Genomic DNA, 20,223 nt, shown 5'->3' with positions numbered 1-20,223 from the left:
ACTGTCAAGGATACTGGCATCACAATTTTTTTTTAACCCCTTAATAACAGCAACATACCCTGTATGTCGCCTGTTGCAAAAGGTGCTCTTACGGCTTGAGATATGCAGAAATAGTGCAGTCTCACCGTGAGGCATGCGCTATTATACCCCTTAATGGGCACATTACATTTACTTTTGTTAAGAGGTTAAAAACATTACAAAACAAATTAAAAAAAATAAAAAAGCAACACCCTCTATAAAACACTTCAGTCTAATATATGGACAAATGAAAACATTGTTCATTCACAACATTACTTTAACATAAAATACAGAAATTTAAAGGGATACTAACATCAATATTCAACTATAATGATTCAGATAGAGCATGCAGTTGTAAGAGACTTTCAAATTTAATTCCATTCATTTAATACACTTTCTCAGGCGCCAGCTACTACTGAGCATGTGCAAAAGTTTACAGTATATGATTCAGTGATTGGCTGTTACATTAAACAGGGGGCCGGCAAATTTAAGTCAATTTTATAAATGTGTCAGAAAAAATCTACCTCTCATTTAAAATTCTGAGTAAATGCTAATGCATTGTCTTTTTTTATTTTGCACCTATTAATAATGCAATATAAGGGTCATTTAAGAATTACATACATTTAAAGGGACATTCAACTGCTGTGCACAACTATGAAAACATAGTAACTGCTCAGCATGTTATTGCATTTAATAGGAAATATTACTGATCTGTAAATATACACAGCTTATGCAGCAGACTGTGAGAATACCTGGGCTCCAAGATGGCAGTCCCCCGTACAAAGAGGCGGAGCTTAAGTATCTGTCACCTTTAAAGGGACAGTCAACACCAGATGTTTTGTTGTTTAAAAAGAAAGATTACCTTTATTACCCATTCTCCAGTTTTGCATAATCAGCACTGTTATAGAAATACACTTTTTACCTCTGTGATTACCTTGTATCTAAGCTTCTGCAAACTGCCCCCCTATTTCAGTTCTTTTGACAGACTTGCATTTTAGCCAATCAGTGCTCTCTCCAAAGTAACTTCAATTGCATGAGCTCAATGTTATCTATGAGAAACACATGAACTAATGCCCTCTAGTGTTCAAAATGCATTCAGATTACAGGCAGTCTTCAAGGTCTAAGAAATTAGCATATGAACCTCCTAGGTTTAGCTTTCAACTAAGAATACCAAGAGAACAAAGCAAAATTGGTGATAAAAGTAAATTGGAAAGTTGTTTAAAATTACATGCCCTATTTAAATCATGAAAGTTTTTTGGTCTTGACTGTCCCTTTAAGCTATTAAAACAGGAGAAGTGATTTGTAAAGAGCTGGAGGTTTATGATGAAATACAGTAACATATTGAATAGTAACCATTCTAGGGTAGTTGTACCCGGCAGTTTAATGTCCCTTTAAAGAACCACTTTTGCAGACATGTTTAATTTTTTTCCGAATTGCTAGCGGTTCTCCTTTGCTGTGTGAGATATTATATATTACGCTTTTTAACTATGTATGTGTACAATATAGACAAAACACAATGTAAGTATATTATTTGCAAATGATATACATATGCAACCTGAATAATTCTTGTTATATTATGTCTGTCAATTAAGCAGAAACTAAAAAATAAAAATAGGTTAGTAAAAAAGTATCAGTGAGCTATATCAATGCATGATTAAATAAACATGTTCAAAGATTAACTAGATCCCTAAATAATAATTGATTAAAGCATAAATTACTGCAATTATTCAATAAGTATTAGGTTTAAACTAATGAAAAGAACTATGTTATTATATAAGGTCAACATCAAAACAAATCTATCAATCATTATTGAATTAAAAATATATTATTTGCAGTTGCTTGCAAGTTTAAAGGGAAAGTACAGTCAAAATTAAAAATTCATGATTTATATACAGAATAACATTCAAATTTACTTCTATGATCAAATTTGCATTGTTCTCTTTGATGTCCTTTGTTGAAGAAGAGGCACAGGAGCAGTAATGCACTACTGGGTGCTAGCAGAACATATTGTTTTATATAGTTGCATACCAGGGCCTTCATTACATATAGATCGTCGCCCGCAAAAGCCGGCGATGCCAGATTTTACACGATTTTGGTATTACATATATGGCATAGCATACAAGTTACGCGCGTATATTTCACCCTTCCGCCGTATTTTTTTTAACCATAGACTAACATAGAAAAGATGCGCAATTTGGTATCCAATATACAGCGTAAGGACTTACGCGCGCAGAATTCAGAAAATCTACTCCATTCTCATCTCGCCACAAATTGCAGGCGCAGCAACCTCTGCACTGACTAGAAAACCAACGTAACTCCCTGGAAGCCTTAACAAACACATACATTTAAGCAGCATCTCAAGGTTAAAGGGACAGTATACTATGATATTGGTTTTTAAGGTTTATTTGTGTATTTGAAATAGTTTGAAGCCACAACATAATCAAATGGATTGAGCTTGTAGGTTCTTTATCACATTGTGGACATATACTTGCTTATTTACTTTAAATTTCTACTCAAAACAATCAACAATACTTGGAGGAGAGAACAATGGGAAATCATAATTGTATTACCTTCATCTCTTTATATATGGGTTTATATATAAATTTTGAATAGCAGAATTACGTGTCGCATTTATTTAAAATCGCGGATCATTTTGATGAGTGTTAGCTTAATTTGCATAAAACTACTCGAGTACGATCGGGTTGACTGATACCTACCTGCTGGCGGCCCATTGGCCGCGAGTCTGCAGGGGGCGGCGTTGCACCAGCAGCACTTGTGAGCTGCTGGTGCAATGCTGTAAACGGAGAGCGTATTGCTCTCCGCATTCAGCGAGGTCTGGCGGACCTGATCCGCACTGTCGGATCAGGTCCGGCAGACTTTGTTAAATAGAGGCCATAGTGTTTTGTTTTTTCTTTGTTGCTGTGACATCGCTGGAATGCAGTTTTTATTGGAGTAAGTCACTAATTAATAAAATATGAAGTGACTTACTTTACCCTCATTTTAGCTTTTATTTCCTCCTAGTCTTGATTGAGATTAATATAACAAGATTAACGTGGTTTCAACTCTGCTCCAGTTCAGCTGACTACCCAAAATTTATGGAGTGAGTATACTGCACATATAACATTTGGCTATAATATATCCGTCAAGCTTTTTTTCCTTTATTTGGTAGAGTTATCTACATTGATTGGAATACTTGTACTAAAGACCAGCGCCATCTGTAAACCTTTCACGATCAATATTGTTCAGTATTTTGGGAGAGACTGCAAGAAGGCAGCGGTCCAGAGTTAAAGGAGAGTATTGTTTCCTTGCCATTGGTGCAAGATTATTGTGTATAAGATCTTATCATAATCTGTACTTTTTTGTGAACATTCCTTGTGAAATGTTTGTGCAATGTCGTCCCCTGCAGATTCGTGGTCAATCGGCCGCTAGAAGGGGGTGTCAATTATCCCGATCGTATCTGATCAGGCTGATTGCTGTCCACCTCCGCAGAGGTGGCAGATGGGTTAAGGAGCAGCGGTCTTACGAGTGGGTCGGAAGCAGCATCCTCTGCTTCATAAATCGACCCCATAGAGTCATCTTTTAAATTTTAAAGGGACATGAAACCCTAAATATTTCAGGTGAGCCAATGACAAACGGCTTACAATTGCAGCTACCAATCAGCAGCTAGTTCCTAGTACTGCATTGCTTCTCCTGAGCTTTCCTAGATATGCTTTTCAACAAAGGATACAAAAAGAATGAAGCTAATTTGATAATAGAAGTAAATTGGAAAGCTGTTTAAAATTGCATTCTTTATCCCAATCATAAAACTTTAATTTTGATGTCACTATGACTTTATTCTTGTTTTTTTTTATTTTACACATTGAGGCCTATTTATCATATGTCTGTCGGACCTGGTCCGACAGACATCGCTGAATGCGGAGAGCAATACGCTCTCCGTATTCAGCATTGCACCAGCAGCTCTTGTAAGCTGCTGGTGCAACGCCGCCCCCTGCAGACTCACGGCCAATCGGCCGCCAGCAGGGAGGTGTCAATCAACCCGATCGTACTCGATCGGGTTGAATTCCGGCAATTCCTCTCCGCCTCATCAGAGCAGGCGCACAGGGTTATGGAGCAGCAGTCTTTAGTCTGCAGGCTCGCCAGAAACACGGGGCGTCAAGCTTCGTACGGAACTTGATAGATAGGCCCCATTGTTGGTTCTTAATCTGTGTTATATAATAAAGGCTAAGTTTTAAACTAGTCCCTTGTGACAGGGGCTGCTGTAGAATATAGACAAAAGTATTATTACGTTTTGATAGAGCTATTGTCAAACATAAGTGAGTGCTAATAATGATGCTTCTTTATAGTTTTTTGGGGGTACTATGATATATATGGCACCAAGCACCCCCACAATTAAATGGAGTGACTGATACCGTTATCACATGTGGATTAACTGCAGATTTACTGGTTAGTAATTTAACTCCTTATATTATTGTGTGTTGAGATATAACTATAGTCTTTTGTAACTCATTGCTTAACTGATGTAAAGTATCAGCTAGATTACAAGTGGCGCTCTACTCATTTTTCTTGCCTGCTATAAAGGGGCGTTAAATGTAAAGAACTGTGCTATACCGGAAAGTAGTTATGAATATTTTACAATCCAATGTTCTTTACATAGACGAAAATGTTCTTTTTATTTTAAAATATATATAAATACACACACACATTTCTTATTAATATGTATATGAATATTTTTTTTTATCAGAAACAGTATATGAGTGTAACACTTTATTTTAATGTACTTCTGTAGTGTTTAGTGTTCATTTTTTTTCCCTTCAGTCTTGCTAACCCCATGAGAGCAAAATATGTTTACTGTCAAGAGCACCAATTGAGGATAGATGATAGTTAAAGGGACAGTCTAGTCCAAAATAAACTTTCATGATTCAGATAGGGCATGTAATTTTAAACAATTTTCCAATTTACTTTTATCACCAATTTTGCTTTGTTCTCTTGGTATTCTTAGTTGAAAGCTAAACCTAGGAAGTTCTAATGCTAATTTCTGCTCCTTTAAGTGAGGGGGCTTCTTTGTCACAGTATAAACCACCTAAGAAGCAGCCTCATGTTTTTGCAGTTGCTTTAGAAAAAACTGCAGTTTTCTTAAAGGGACATGAAAAACAACAATAGAGCATTCAATTTTATAACAACTTTGTAATTTATTTGTATTAGCAAATTTTCTTTGTTCTTTTGACACCTTTTGTTGGAAAGCAGGGACATAAACTCAGGAGTGTGCACGTATCTGGCGCATTATATGGCATTTGTTTTGCTAGTGTTATCCATTTACAAAAGCACTAGATTGCAGCACTATTTCCTGTTATGTTGGGCTCCAGACACCTACCTATGTATTACTTAGATAACAGTCAATAAGAATTTGACAAAAGAAAGTTGTGTACACCTTTAAATTTGAAAGATTATTGCTAAATTATATTATCACTAAAAGCAAAACATAATGGGCAAATTCCTTATGAAAAAAGATCTGCAGAGGGCGCTAATACTTGAAAGAAGGTGGGGTCTGGATGCAATATATAATATTTACTACTGCAGCTAAACCAAAAAAATAGAAATATATAAGTATATGTAGATATACGTGGCATGTGCACATATGTCTTCAACAAACCTTATGTTTGAAAATGCACATATGCAGATGTGCAAGGAAATATATCTATTAGTGTGAAGAAATATATCTGAAAAACTGAAAATAGAAAATTAAAAAAAATGATAACATTCAAAATACCAAGGATAAAAAAAAATAAATGAAAATAATATAAAATTATAAAATTGTAACAAAAGTCCACAAGTCAGCTCTTCTTATGGCGGATTGGGCTTGCAGAAGTGATCTAGAAGAAAAAAATGTGCTCTTTATTTTTCTTCTAAAAGTAAAACATAACTTTTATTTAAACTTATTAAAAGAAATTGAGGTGATAGTCATTACAATTCATACACACAATTGCCATTCAAACCATATTAAAAAAACACTGTCTCAGTCTAGTTAGAATAATCTGGTGCAGAGGTGGTATGGTGCTATATACTGGGATTGTCACATAGGTGATTCAAATGAATCTATGCTAACGACTAAACTCCTTCAATCTGGGAGCTGAATTTACTTTTATCTATCAGTAAACTACAAACCACTGCCAAGTATGAGATTATTGGCTGTTAGACAAGCAGTTTAAAACATGGAGATAAACTCCATCAGAGACTTCCCTGACGCACGTTTCACTAACGCTTCTTTAGAGGGGAGCCGGGCGGTCCAAATGTTCCTATATTTACTGGTATATTGTTCCCTCCTCCTTGAGCTCATTGGTTGATTCCTTTTTTCCTGATTGGCTAAGATTTGTGTCATTCATCTTCATTTTGTTCAGTGTCACATTTTTAAAGTGACACTTTCATTTTAATATTGCTGGTTGTTAATTGCTGTAAGAGATTGTTGCTAAAAAGTAAGATAGCAACTTAATGTAAATTATATGATATAACATTACACTTGAATTTTGAAAGGATACTGATGTATTAATATTGCCAGTTATGATTATTATATAAAGTTGTTGCCAGTTGTTGTTTGTATGCAGTTGTTTGATCATAAAAAGGTAACATTTTAATTTTTAAAATGTTCTGCTTGAAGATTTTGCTCAGTGTTTTACACCTCGCTATATTTAAGTTACATCATTTGACATGTAAATTATATTTTCCTTATTTTTATTGTTCCATTATATTTCTTATTTGTGATTTCAATTTTTCCAGCTAAATATAACATAACGGATGTTTAATTATATAAAACACTATTTGGGGTCTCTTCTTTGGATGTTTCAATGTGTGACACACTGTTTGGAGTCTGTGCTCTGGATGTTTCAATATGTGACACACTGTTTGGGGTCTGTGCTTTGAATGTTCCGGTATGTGACACACTGTTTAGGGTCTCTGCTCTGGGTGTTTTTGTATGTGACACACTGTTTGGAGTCTTTTCTCTGAGTCTTTCATTGTGTGACATACTGTTTTGGGTTTGTGCTCTGGGTGTTTCGGTATGTGACACACTGTTTGGGGTCTGTACTCCTGATGTTGCAGTATGTGCTTTTAATGCTTGGTGGTGGGTTAAATTGATATAGAAAAATGTGATATGTAACTATGTTGTTTGTTCATTATTATGTGATTCTATATTGGGAATAAAATGTGATTATAAAAGTCCAACAGCTATCTATTGGCTGTGGTTAAACAAATTCTGTTAAATAAAAGGTGATACAGTGTGAAATACTATGCTTGTAGTATGATGTTTTAAATTTTCTCTCTTTATATTTGAAGTGTTGGGATCTGTGTATAGAGCTTGTTTTTGATGTAATGATATATATAGTGTGTTTAAAGATATACATGAAAGTTGTTATTATTATTTAATCCTTTGGGTTTGACACTGTCTAATAAGTAGATCCATTTGCATTCAACACATAATAATGCTTTTTTTTTTTTTTTTTTTTTTTTTTTAAACATTTTTATTGGTTTATATACAGAAGTTACACAATGCGTTTTACACGTTATACTTAATCTGGGCATACATAAAGTGTTACAAAGGCATTGGTATACATATTCTTAGATTGTCCTCCATCTGCAATGTTAGTATTGAAATGTCATACTGGAGGAGGAGGTCCAATTATAGACAAACAGTCATAAACGTTAACCTTTCTTACTCTAAATAAAAGAATAACCAATCTAAGAAGATTAACTCAAAATGTACATACACATAAATAAATATGAAAGAAAAAATTCTACAAGAAAAGTAAGATAAAAATAATAAAAATAAATAATAAAAATAAATAATACCTGTCAGCCGCTTATAGTATCTTATGTAACTATGTGAAGAAATAGTTAGTGAAGATTCTAACATTTACCCTCGTCACGTATCCTCTCCTGGGTAGTTAAACAAGTTACGCTACTTCCTATCAGGCTCTTTTGGGCTCCACTGGGGAGCAAATGGCCAGCTATCCAGGGGGAGAGGTTGGGTGGGGGGGTTGCGGGCAGGGGGATTGTGATGACGGTGGTATGTCGTTAGTCTACTGTTTGGGTCCTGGGTTGGGAGGTTGTGTTCCCAGGGGTAGGGTTGGCGTTTTTCTCATTGTCTTCCCACAGGAATTTTATGTCAGCTAGTATGTGTGCTTTCCCCCTTTTGGTGTACCCGTAGCCTTCTAAGAGTAGGAGGTCTGAAACTTTATCCGTTCAGTTTTGTAAAGTCGGCATGTATGGTGTCTTCCAGTGAAGTGCAATAAGTGCCTTGGCTCCTGTCAGGCCCAATTGGAGTATAGTAAGTCTCAGTTTGCATGTTAGTTTCGGTAGGTCATTCAACAATGCAATTCTAGGTGTGAGAGAAAGATCAGTCCCCAAAAGTGGTTTTAAGTAATTCTCCACTGAAGTCCACAAGGGCAGGACCTTAGGGCAGCTCCACCACATGTGGATGTATGTTCTCTGGCTTCGCATCCCCTCCAGCATTTCCCTGAAGCGTTAGGGTAGATAGATTGCAGCCTCAACGGGGTGAGGTACCAACGTGATAAGACCTTAAAATTAAGTTCCAATGCCTGAGGGGAGGTCGAAGCTTTCTTTGTTCGTAGGAAGATATGTAGCCATTCCTCTGTTTGCATGTCAGTGTGTAGGTCCGAATGCCAGTGACGCGTGTAGGAGGGGAGCTGATGGGATTGGTCCCCCTGGATCATTCTTTTGGTTAATGACAATGAATGCCTTAAAGACCCTTTAGTGGTGCACAAACTCTCAAATGGGGTGAGCTCCCTCAAATAATCCTGCTTGTATGGAGATGTTTGGACAAAGTGAGCCAGTTGAGAGTATTTAAGCCAACCCGCATAGTTTCCTCCCATTACGTCGGTTAAGTCTTCTCTCTTTTTAAGTCTCCCTTGTGAAACGAAATCTCTCAGTGGGGCAGTGTAATCCCAGCCTGACAATCTCTTGTAACCCCTGTCCAGTCCTCCAATCAGTTCAGCGTTTCTAGGGATTGGGAATAGTGGAGAGCGAGAGCTTGAGATGTATTTTTTCTGTTTAGTGATTAGGTCCCATGTGTCGAAAACTCTACGGTGTATCGCTAGCTCAGTACATTGTGGGGGTCTAAGGTCTTTGGGAACCCAGCAAAGAGCTCCTACATTCGGGGCCCTTAGGATATTGGAGTCTATTGCCACCTAGGCTTTGACTTCCGTAGATCTATGCCAGTCCAACACTCTTTGTAGAGTGATGGCATCTAAGTATGTCGCTAAACACGGAAGGCCCAATCCCCCCCTGTCTTGTGTTCTATATAAGTTATCCCTGTTCACTCTGGGTTTAAGTTTCCCCCAGACAAAGAGGTTGATAAGTTTCTGCACATGTGCGATGTACCACTTTGGTACTGGGATCGGGAGGGCCTGGCATATGTATAAGACCCTGGGCAAGACTGTCATTTTGATACATTGGATTCTCCCCCACCAGGTAATTGGTTTAGCTATCCATGAGTTGAAATCTGTCTGCAGCTTGCGTGATAGTGCCAAGTAGTTCTCGTCAAAAAGTCGTGTTGTGTTAGGGAAGATGTAGACACCCAGATATTTTAAGGATGTCGTCTTAAGTTTTAACGGGCAAATGTTACTTATAGAGTGGAAAACTGGATTGGGAAGTGTCACATTTAGGATTTCCGATTTATGCTTGTTAACTAAGAAGTTACAGTATTTGCCGAAAATGTCTATTTGTTTCAATACCTCTGGGATGCTAGAGAGTGGGTCTGTGAGGGAGAATAAAACGTCGTCTGCATACATGGCTATCTTAAAGCTATGCGGACCAATGGGAATTCCTTTAATATCTCTATTCTGCCTAATGTGTGCTGCTAAGACCTCCATGGTGAGGATGAATAATGTGGGAGATAAGGGGCAGCCCTGCCGCGTCCCGTTACTGATAACAAAGGGTTCCGACAACATTCCATTTGCTTTAACTCTAGCTGAGGGTTGGGTATATAGGCTAAATATTCGTTGTATCATTTTAGGGCTAAATCCTTGTGACTGTAAAGTTATTTTGAGGAAGTTCCAATTAATATGATCAAAAGCCTTCTCGGCGTCAGTCCCCATATGGACTGTGGGTATATTATGGAGTTTGGCGTAAGAGGTCAGGGTTATTGCTCTAATGGTATTGTCCCTAGCTTCACTCCCAGGGACAAAGCCCACCTGATCAGTGTGTATAAGGGATTGAAGTATACCGTTAATCCTCGTGGCCAGTATCTTGCCCAGGATCTTAACATCTGTATTTAGGAGGGATATCGGTCTGTAACTGCCTCGGTCTGTGGGGTCTTTGTCTGGTTTGGGGATGACCGAGATGTGCGCCAGTAGCATTTCCCGGGAGAGCACCGGGTTATCATCTAAGGCGCGGAATACGTGTACTAGGTGTGGGGCCAAAATGTCTCTGAAAGCTTTATAATATGCGTTAGTAAAGCCGTCTGGACCTGGGCACTTTCCTGAAGGTAAATCTCTAATGGCTTTAACCACTTCTAAAAGTGAGATTGGTGCTTCTAAGGTTTCTTTTTGTGTGTCGTCTAGGGTCGGGAGATCTGCTTTATTTATATAGTCTTGCATGTCTTGTAGGTGTTCAGGCGTCTTTTCACACTCTAGATTGTATAGCTTAGAGTAGAATTTGCTGAAATAATCCGCTATGTGTTTACTGTCATACAAATGTTGATTTTCGGTTGTGACCAGCTTGTCTACTTGGGACCTGGCAGTCTGGGCTTTCAACAGTTTTGCCAATAAAGGGCCTGATCTATTTCCTTCATAGGCGTACAGTCTCCTAATAGCAAGGGCTTTTCTTTGTGCTTCTTTCACTAAGATATTATTAAGATCTTGTCTGGCCTTAGTCAACTGTAAGTATGTCATAGAGTCAGAAGGATTGTTTTTGTGATGAAGCTCCAAGGTCTCTAGTTGATCTGACAGGTCGCGTAGCGTCGTGTTATATGTTTTCTTCCTATATGCCGAATGCTTGATGCACTCCCCCCTTAGCACCGCCTTGTGGGCTTCCCATACGCATCTAGGTTCAGTGTCTGGCGTTGCGTTTATTTGAAAATATTCTGTCATCGATTTGGCTAAGGCCTCTTTTATGAGGGGGTCATGTAAAAGCGAGTTATCCATCCTCCACATATAGGGGGTGATAGGGTGGCTGGGCCAGTTCAAATCAATGCTGATCTGAGAATGATCTGACCATGCAGTCGATTGAATATTAGAGTCTGTGGCCAAGGCTAAGTGATTTCTATCAATAAAAAGGTAATCTATCCTCGTATAGACTGTCCAAGGATGAGAATAAAAAGTGTAGTTTCTTTGGGAGCTGTGTTGTATGCGCCAGATATCCATTAATCCCAACTGTGTTAGGCATTTGTAAATCACATTCGGGAGTCGGGCGTGAGCGTGAGGTTTCCCTGAGGAGGAGTCCAGGGGGTAATAATGCTTTTTTAATATTACCACCTCTAATACCTAAAAGTGTCTGGCTGCTGTGTTTAATTTTTTGCCTTTTTTATGATGGGCAATAGTTAGAGGGGGGAGGGTTAGAGAGCTGTTTGGGAGCATGAGGGAGGTTGGAGGGTTAGGGGGGTCCTACACCGCAGAACAAAAAAAATAATAATAAATGTAATAAAAAAAAAAAAGTAAAAAATGTTTTATTGGCCGACTGTCTGCCAGTATTTAAGAAGGGGGAGACCAGTGGGAGTGGGGGAGGGAAGAGAGCTGTTTGGGAGGGGTCAGGTAGGGATCAGGGGGTAGTAAGTGTCAGATGGCAGGGTAATCTCTACACTAAAGCTAAAATGAACCTTACAAGCTTCCTAATTAACCCCTTCACTGCCGTAAATAATAGAAGTGTGCTGCGCAGCTGCAATTAGTGGCCTTCTAATTACCATCTGCTATTTCTGAACAAACGGGATCCCAGAGATGCTTTTACAACCATTTGTGCCATGTATGCTCAAGCAGTATGTAAATCATGTCAGTGAGAAACCCGTTTCTGAATTTTTTTTTTTATTTGATCGCATTTGGTGGTGAAATGGTGGCATTAAATATACCAAAATGGGCCTACATTAATACATTTGGTTGTCTACTTAAAATATTTATATATATATATAGTTTTGACAGGTAAATAAAAAAACAAGGCTCTATTTCTGTTAAAATGGAGTGAGAGCAAAAATGCTGAAAATTCTACGATATTTTGAGCAAGTTTTTCTCTGAAAGTCCCGGTAATGAAGGGGTTAAACAAAGAATACCATAGGAATGAGGCAAATTTGATAATATAAGTACATTGGAAGCCTTTTTAAAACCCTAGGCTCTGTCTGAATCCTAAAAGGAAATTAACTAAAATTCACAAAACTAACTTAGATTCTAGTTATACAGACAGTTGATTTAAGTCCATTTTTCATATTAAGCCGAAACGTACATCTGGGGTTTTGCCATTTTTCTCGTTCAGAGAGGGATTGCCTGGTATTTCGCGGCTGGACTGTACTGTTAAGTCAGGATCAGACTGATATGCTTCAGGAAAGTTCTTCTCTGTGAAAGGCACATGTTGAGCAAAAAGAGGCTGCTTCTTGGGTGGTAACTAGCTATAGAACAAGCTATTATGCTATTGTTTGTTCCCAGGTTGAGCACTTCTCTCTTTTTATTCATGCAAATTATGACTCTTAGGGAAGTCTCCCTAAGCGTGATGCGGGAATCCAGACGTGGACCCGTTGCTCAGTGTGCCTAGAGGGATATGGCTGCACCTCACTGACGAGGCCCATACTAGGTTGAAACGTACGTCTGGGGTTTTGCTGTTTCTCTTGTTCAGAGAGGGATTGCCTGGTATTTTTGGGGCAGGACTGTACTGTGAAGAGGCTGCTTCTTGGGTGGTAACTAGCCAAAGAACAAGCTATTATGCTATTGTTCATTCCCAGGTTGAGCGCTTCTCTCTTTATATTTATGCAAATATACATATATGTCTGCTGCTCTGTAGCTGACTTTAACTATGTATTTAACTCAATTTTCAGGGATATGCAATAATAAAATGCTCTAATGTGTTTCTTTTTGCACTTGAATATCCCTTTAACCCCTTTGCTACAGAATATGTTAGAGAAAAACTTAAAGTACCGGAGATTTCATCAATCGTGCTCCGTTACCATATTAAGAGACATGACTGCAGCTCAGGAAAAACAGCTCTCGGCTGTCACATGACTGCTGGAGCTTCCTGAAGCTGTGACAAAGATCTATGTTATGCGGTACGAAGGGCTATGTCCCGTATGACGTAGATCTACATCATTTTGGCACAAGGGTTTAATAGCTTAGAAAAACAAGGATCTATGAGTCCTGCCGTTAACCACACAACAAATTGGGGCTAAAGGTTGTTGCTAGGCGATCTTTTTTACTATAATGATCACTTGATAACTATAAGGATATAAAACCCCAATTTACAATTAGGGGCCTTATGATATATTTATTTGTTGGGTGTGTGTGTGTGTGTGTGTGAAAAGGGCTTATTTAGAGTCACAAGACCCCCAAAATATGACAATCTCCTGAAAACTATACAGACAAAGAGCCACTATTTTGAAAGTGGATGAATACTGCTTTTGATTAATACCGTTAATATGTTGCTCGCTTGCCAAACATATACAAGTATCTAAAAAATAAGATTATGATATTCCAGGCTTCCTGCATAAATCGGGAACATCTAATGCTATTGACTACTATGCAAAATGCATCACAAACTAATTTTGTTTATTACAAAATCAAGTCTAATTGAGTTAGTATTTGCTCTCAGTTTTATTAAAACAAAGCCTGAATTGTTCCTCCCTACATGACCCAGTTTGGAAATAACTTGTCAGCATTGGTAACAAGTTGCAAAAAAAATCCTCAGCCACACTAGAACTGTTATTATTCATTTAGTAGCTCCAAAGCAAAAATTTTTTAAACATTTTTATATACTGCAACTAAATTACAAACTGTACATTAGTAGACAAATCTGAGTTCTGCCTGGATTTTTCTAACACTTTTACCCTTCAATGACTCAAGATTTAGAATGTAGATGGATAATTAAATCAATACATTCTCTCTGCTTCCTAAAGCATATTTCCATCAAATAATCTCCACCTGACTTAATAGTACAAAAAGCATGCGGCAGTAATTTTACTTTCACATGTACAAATCACTCAACTTGTCTTCATATCAAAAAACACCTGGATAGAGCTAACCAGTTGTGTATTTTATGGGCTAATACATTTCACCTCACACCTCTAGCACTGAATACAAAAATAAAATGTGAATCAATAGCCTGTACTCAAAAATCCTTAGAGCATTAATACCCTCAGACCTACATGCTCCAAAAGAATTTGGTGAAAACTATAATAGAATTATGTAACGCTGTATTCTGGTTCTAAAAACAAAGTTTTGGAATATTATATAAAAATGTTAACAGAAAAATGACTTCCTCTCAAGTTAAAGTTTGCCAGCTTTCTTATTGTGTTCCATTCCATTAGAAGCATTGTGAATTAAATCAAAGGGGCTTTAAACTCCCAATTGAATTAACAATTAAATTATTATAAAGGATTTCATCATACATTTATTTTTTCACTTGGTTTTGCTGTAAAAATGTGCTTGTCCTTTGCTCCTAAAAAAGGCTGGAGATCAGATTCTGCATATTACCGGACCCACCTTAGTGATTGCTTAGAGCAGTGCACAAATCCATTTACATTTAGTCACTAAGGGCCCATTGAGCTAAACCTCGCAATTTCAGATGTGTTTTTTCTCGCCAACCTTCGCAGGAGCAGAGGCAGTCCCTGCAAGTGGCAAGATGTCTCCTACTGAAAGTAATAGAGCTTGCTGGAATGACTTAGCAGTGAGAAGGAGGCGCACTTTAAAATTAGAGAGACAATTCATATGCACACCCCCTGGAACGTTCATGTTAAGCCCATTTTACTTAAAAAACAACAATTACGCTTTGTATTTTGTACTTAAAGGGACACTAAACCCAAATTTTTTCTTTCGTGATTGAGCTAGAGCATGCAATTATAAGCAACTTTCTAATTTACTCCTATTATCAATTTTTCTTCATTCTCTTGCTATCTTCATTTGAAAAAGAAGGCATCTAAGCTTTTTTTTTTTTCAGAACTCTGGACAGCACTTTTTTATTGGTGGATGAATTTATCCACCAATCAGCAAGGACAACCCAGGTTTTTCACTAAAAATGGGCCGGCATCTAAACTAACATTCTAGCATTTCAAATAAAGATACCAAGAGAATGAAGAAAAATTGATAATAGGAGTAAATAAGAAAGTTGCTTAAAATTTCATGCTCTATCTGAATCACGAAAGAAAAAATGTGGGTTCAGTGTCCCTTTAACAGTACAAATTTATAAGTGATATTTGCACATTTTGTGTACTTAAATTTCGATTTACACTGTGCTTATTTAATACAATATATTCCTGAGTAATTTACATACAAATTTCAAATTTTTAATAAAATACGATTTATAGTGAAGAATTTTGTTACGATTTTTGATGCACATTAACAATACAATTTTTACTGCATATTTTTGAGTGAACACACACAGAGAAATGTAATGGCGCTAACTCTCTTAGGAACAATGAATAAAGTTTAAGAATAACAATAAAAATGACACACTGGTATATACCAATATAAAATAAAAAAAGTAGTAAGAATGACCCAAATATATGGAGCAAAATATATGAACAATATGTAAGAGATGTATATGTATATATTACCACCTCCAGATGAGACAATGTATAACCCACTTGAGACCTCTGCTGCTTGTTTGCCAAATGTATCCTTCGTACCGCTTGTAGTAGAGCAGGAACTTTCCAACTAAAAGAAAAAAGCGCAAACAGGACTCAAGTGCAATAATACACACAGTGGCACCAGCGCTCTAAAATTTCACACTTACAATGTTTATTAATAAAAAACAGCATTTAAAAACAGTCATCAGTAAACGGCTTTCATCCTCAATACTCAGCTGCTCAAAACCGCTCTCCCTTCTGTGATTATATAGTCCGTTTTCCACGTCCACCGGAACTTAGAAAATTTTAAGGAGAGATTTGCTGTTCAAGCTACGGAAGCCCTGTGAGTCCAAGAAAAGTGAGCGTATTCCTCTTAGGACTTGGGACTACGGATCCTCAAAAAGGTCACAAATCCTCGGCAATTACCCCAACAAAGTTTCATCTGCTACCGTGCAGACTTCCTCAGGGAGAATGATAAGTATCGTAATACCGGTTTGCCTAGAAACCTTTCAATATAAACCCTCCATTATCATCCTATTGGTAAACTGTCTTTCTGATCAAAACGTTAAAGGATACCTCAGAGTCCTAAAAACCCCAAACCCTAAAACACATATAGGAGAAATCTAAATGATTACAATACATACTGTTATATTTATAAACGTCAAATCCAACATATTTCCTATTTCATATGACGACCAAATAAATAATACATATACAATTAAACATACATATTTCATATGGCGATTAAACAATTGATCCATATTTTAACAACATTAAAAATATAAATACATATGTCTGCAATCAACATATACCATTGTTGATTAAAATGATTAATACACTATGCCCTATACACTTAGACTGAATTATTACTTTTTGAGAAATGATCCAAATGTATAAATTTCCATTCAAATGCATTTAACATAGTTCATATAATTTCTTTAAAAAACTGACAGAAGTTTGAACATTATACATTCCTATATATTCATCACCAGGGAAAAATATCAGAGAACTTATATCCCACAATAAGATCAAGAAATGATTGAACACTAATTAAAAATGAGGAAAAATAGAGGAAGAATGTTATACTATTTAAATAAATACAAAATATAAGTTATAAATTAATATATATATATTTTTATAAATTAAGAATTAGTAAAAGACCCCAAGGGACTATTAAAACTTTAAAAGTTTAAAAATCTACATAAAGGCAGCAATGTCAATATCTATGTTTAATCCTTTTGGCTGCAAACTTTTAAATTTTTGGATCCAGAAGGTTTCCTGTTTCCTTAGGCTTATTAACCTATTACTACAGCTACTTGGTATCCAATCAATGACCTGTATTTTGAGAGACCTTGAGTCCCCCCCATGAAACTCTGCAAAATGTAGGGGTACACTGTGTTTGTCACTTTTTTCTTTTATATTATATAAATGTTCTGAGAACCTACGTCTGATTTTCCTTTTTGTACGCCCTATGTAAATTTTATCACAGCCACAAGACAGAAGATATACCACATACGTGGTGTCACAAGTACATCTGCATTTAATGTCAAAAAACCTCAGACCCTCACTATCCTTGAATTTGGTTTCCTTGTTGATATGTTTGCACATATTGCAAACCTTCTTACCACATTTATATGTACCTGGTTTCAGACTTAGCCAATTGCTTCTTATTGATTTACTGATTTCTATTTTCCTCAACTTACTGGGAGCCAGAAGGTTTTTAAGATTTTTTCCTTTTACATAGGACGTACAAAAAGGAAAATCAGACGTAGGTTCTCAGAACATTTATATAATATAAAAGAAAAAAGTGACAAACACAGTGTACCCCTACATTTTGCAGAGTTTCATGGGGGGGACTCAAGGTCTCTCAAAATACAGGTCATTGATTGTATACCAAGTAGCTGTAGTAATAGGTTAATAAGCCTAAGGAAACAGGAAACCTTCTGGATCCAAAAATTTAAAAGTTTGCAGCCAAAAGGATTAAACATAGATATTGACATTGCTGCCTTTATGTAGATTTTTAAACTTTTAAACTTTTAAAGTTTTAATAGTCCCTTGGGGTCTTTTACTAATTCTTAATTTATAAATATATATATATATATATATATATATATATATATATATATATATATATATTAATTTATAACTTATATTTTGTATTTATTTAAATAGTATAAAATTCTTCCTCTATTTTTCCTCATTTTTAATCAGTGTTCAATCATTTCTTGATCTTATTGTGGGATATAAGTTCTCTGATATTTTTCCCTGGTGATGAATATATAGGAATGTATAATGTTCAAACTTCTGTCAGTTTTTTAAAGAAATTATATGAACTATGTTAAATGCATTTGAATGGAAATTTATACATTTGGATCATTTCTCAAAAAGTAATAATTCAGTCTAAGTGTATAGGGCATAGTGTATTAATCATTTTAATCAACAATGGTATATGTTGATTGTAGACATATGTATTTATATTTTTAATGTTGTTAAAATATGGATCAATTGTTTAATCGCCATATGAAATATGTATGTTTAATTGTATATGTATTATTTATTTGGTCGTCATATGAAATAGGAAATATGTTGGATTTGACGTTTATAAATATAACAGTATGTATTGTAATCATTTAGATTTCTCCTATATGTGTTTTAGGGTTTGGGGTTTTTAGGACTCTGAGGTATCATTTAACGTTTTGATCAGAAAGACAGTTTACCAATAGGATGATAATGGAGGGTTTATATTGAAAGGTTTCTAGGCAAACCGGTATTACGATACTTATCATTCTCCCTGAGGAAGTCTGCACGGTAGCAGATGAAACTTTGTTGGGGTAATTGCCGAGGATTTGTGACCTTTTTACGGATCCGTAGTCCCAAGTCCTAAGAGGAATACGCTCACTTTTCTTGGACTCACAGGGCTTCCGTAGCTTGAACAGCAAATCTCTCCTTAAAATTTTCTAAGTTCCGGTGGACGTGGAAAACGGACTATATAATCACAGAAAGGAGAGCGGTTTTGAGCAGCTGAGTATTGAGGATGAAAGCCGTTTACTGATGACTGTTTTTAAATGCTGTTTTTATTAATAAACATTGTAAGTGTGAAATTTTAGAGCGCTGGTGCCACTGTGTGTATTATTGCACTTGAGTCCTGTTTGCGCTTTTTTCTTTTAGTTGGAAAATATTTTTGAGTGAATGGTTCAATTATTTATTTTGTAAGATTTTTAGAATATGAATTGTACCGTATTGTGTACTTAACTTATAAAAAAGCAGCATATGCTCCTTAGCGAGAAACCCTGCTGTCAGGGTAAAAAGTGGTATTAGATCATTCCACCAAAGAAGTACAGATGAACATTATTTAATAACCTCACCAGCCCAGAGACCTTTAGAACAGAGAGATATATAACATTTTGTAGCATATTTTGGGTACACAATTCGTTTTCAGCCTTTCTAGGGAGTATGAGTTATATGACACAAGCATGCAAGTAAATTAACTAACCAGTGTATTTCACAGTGATGTTTCATTTTCATTAATCAATTAATTAATTAATGGTAAAATACATTTTGAGTTTTATGTCCCTTTATGCCTTTTAAAATATGGATACAATAACAAGGAAAATTTGTGTTTTTTTCTTACTTATTTGGGTAAACACCCAAAAAGCTATAAGGAAAATACTTTTTCAGGCTCATAATTAATTAAATATTGATAATGATTAATGTTTTAAAGCAGGGTTTTTAACTTAACCCCTTCACTAACGGGACTTTCAGAGAAAAACTTGCCAAAAATACAAAATAATTTTTAGCATTTTTGCTATAACTCCATTCAAACAGAAATAGAGCTTTTTTTTTTTATTTACCTGTCAAAGATATATATATATATATATATATATATATATATATATATATATATATTTTTTTTTTTATAAGTATCCAAATGCGATCAAATAAAAAAAAAACATTAATTTTTTCACAAACTTTGGGTTTCTCACTGACATTATTTACATACTGCTAGTGCAATCATGGTGAAAATGGTTGTAAGAGCTTCTCTGGGATCCCCTTTGTTCAGAAATAACAGACATGCATGGCTTTGCCATTCCTTTTTGGTAATTAGAAGGCCGCTAATTACAGCTGCGCACCACACTTCTATTATTGCCAACAGTGAAGGGGTTATTTAAGAAGCTTGTAAAGTTAATTTTAGCTTTAGTGTAGAGATTACCCTCCCACCTGACACTTCCCACCCCCTACCAAACAGCTCTCTTCCTTCCCTCACCCCCCCAATGGTCACCCCCATCTTAAGTACTGGCAAGTGGCAAACAGTCTGCCAATATAAAAATGTAAGGCTTTTTTTTAAAAAAAAAAATGTCTGCAGGGTAGGATACCCCCTTCCCTTCCCTGATCCCTCCCAAACAGCTCTCTAACCCTCCCCCCTCTAACTAGTGCCACCATCT

General features: G+C 36.3%; 1 protein-coding gene across 1 annotated transcript in view; it reads left to right on the top strand.

Moving 5' to 3' along the window:
- The window catches only part of ROBO4 (roundabout guidance receptor 4), a 458,861-nt gene that overhangs the window by 431,872 nt on the left and 6,766 nt on the right, over positions 1-20,223 (top strand). The gene's annotated exons all lie outside the window — the stretch shown is intronic.

This window comes from Bombina bombina, chromosome 8 (genome assembly GCF_027579735.1).
Source record: "Bombina bombina isolate aBomBom1 chromosome 8, aBomBom1.pri, whole genome shotgun sequence".
NCBI lineage: Eukaryota > Metazoa > Chordata > Amphibia > Anura > Bombinatoridae > Bombina > Bombina bombina.
Note: the sequence above shows the minus strand (reverse complement) of the source record. Positions and strands in the feature narration are given on the sequence as shown.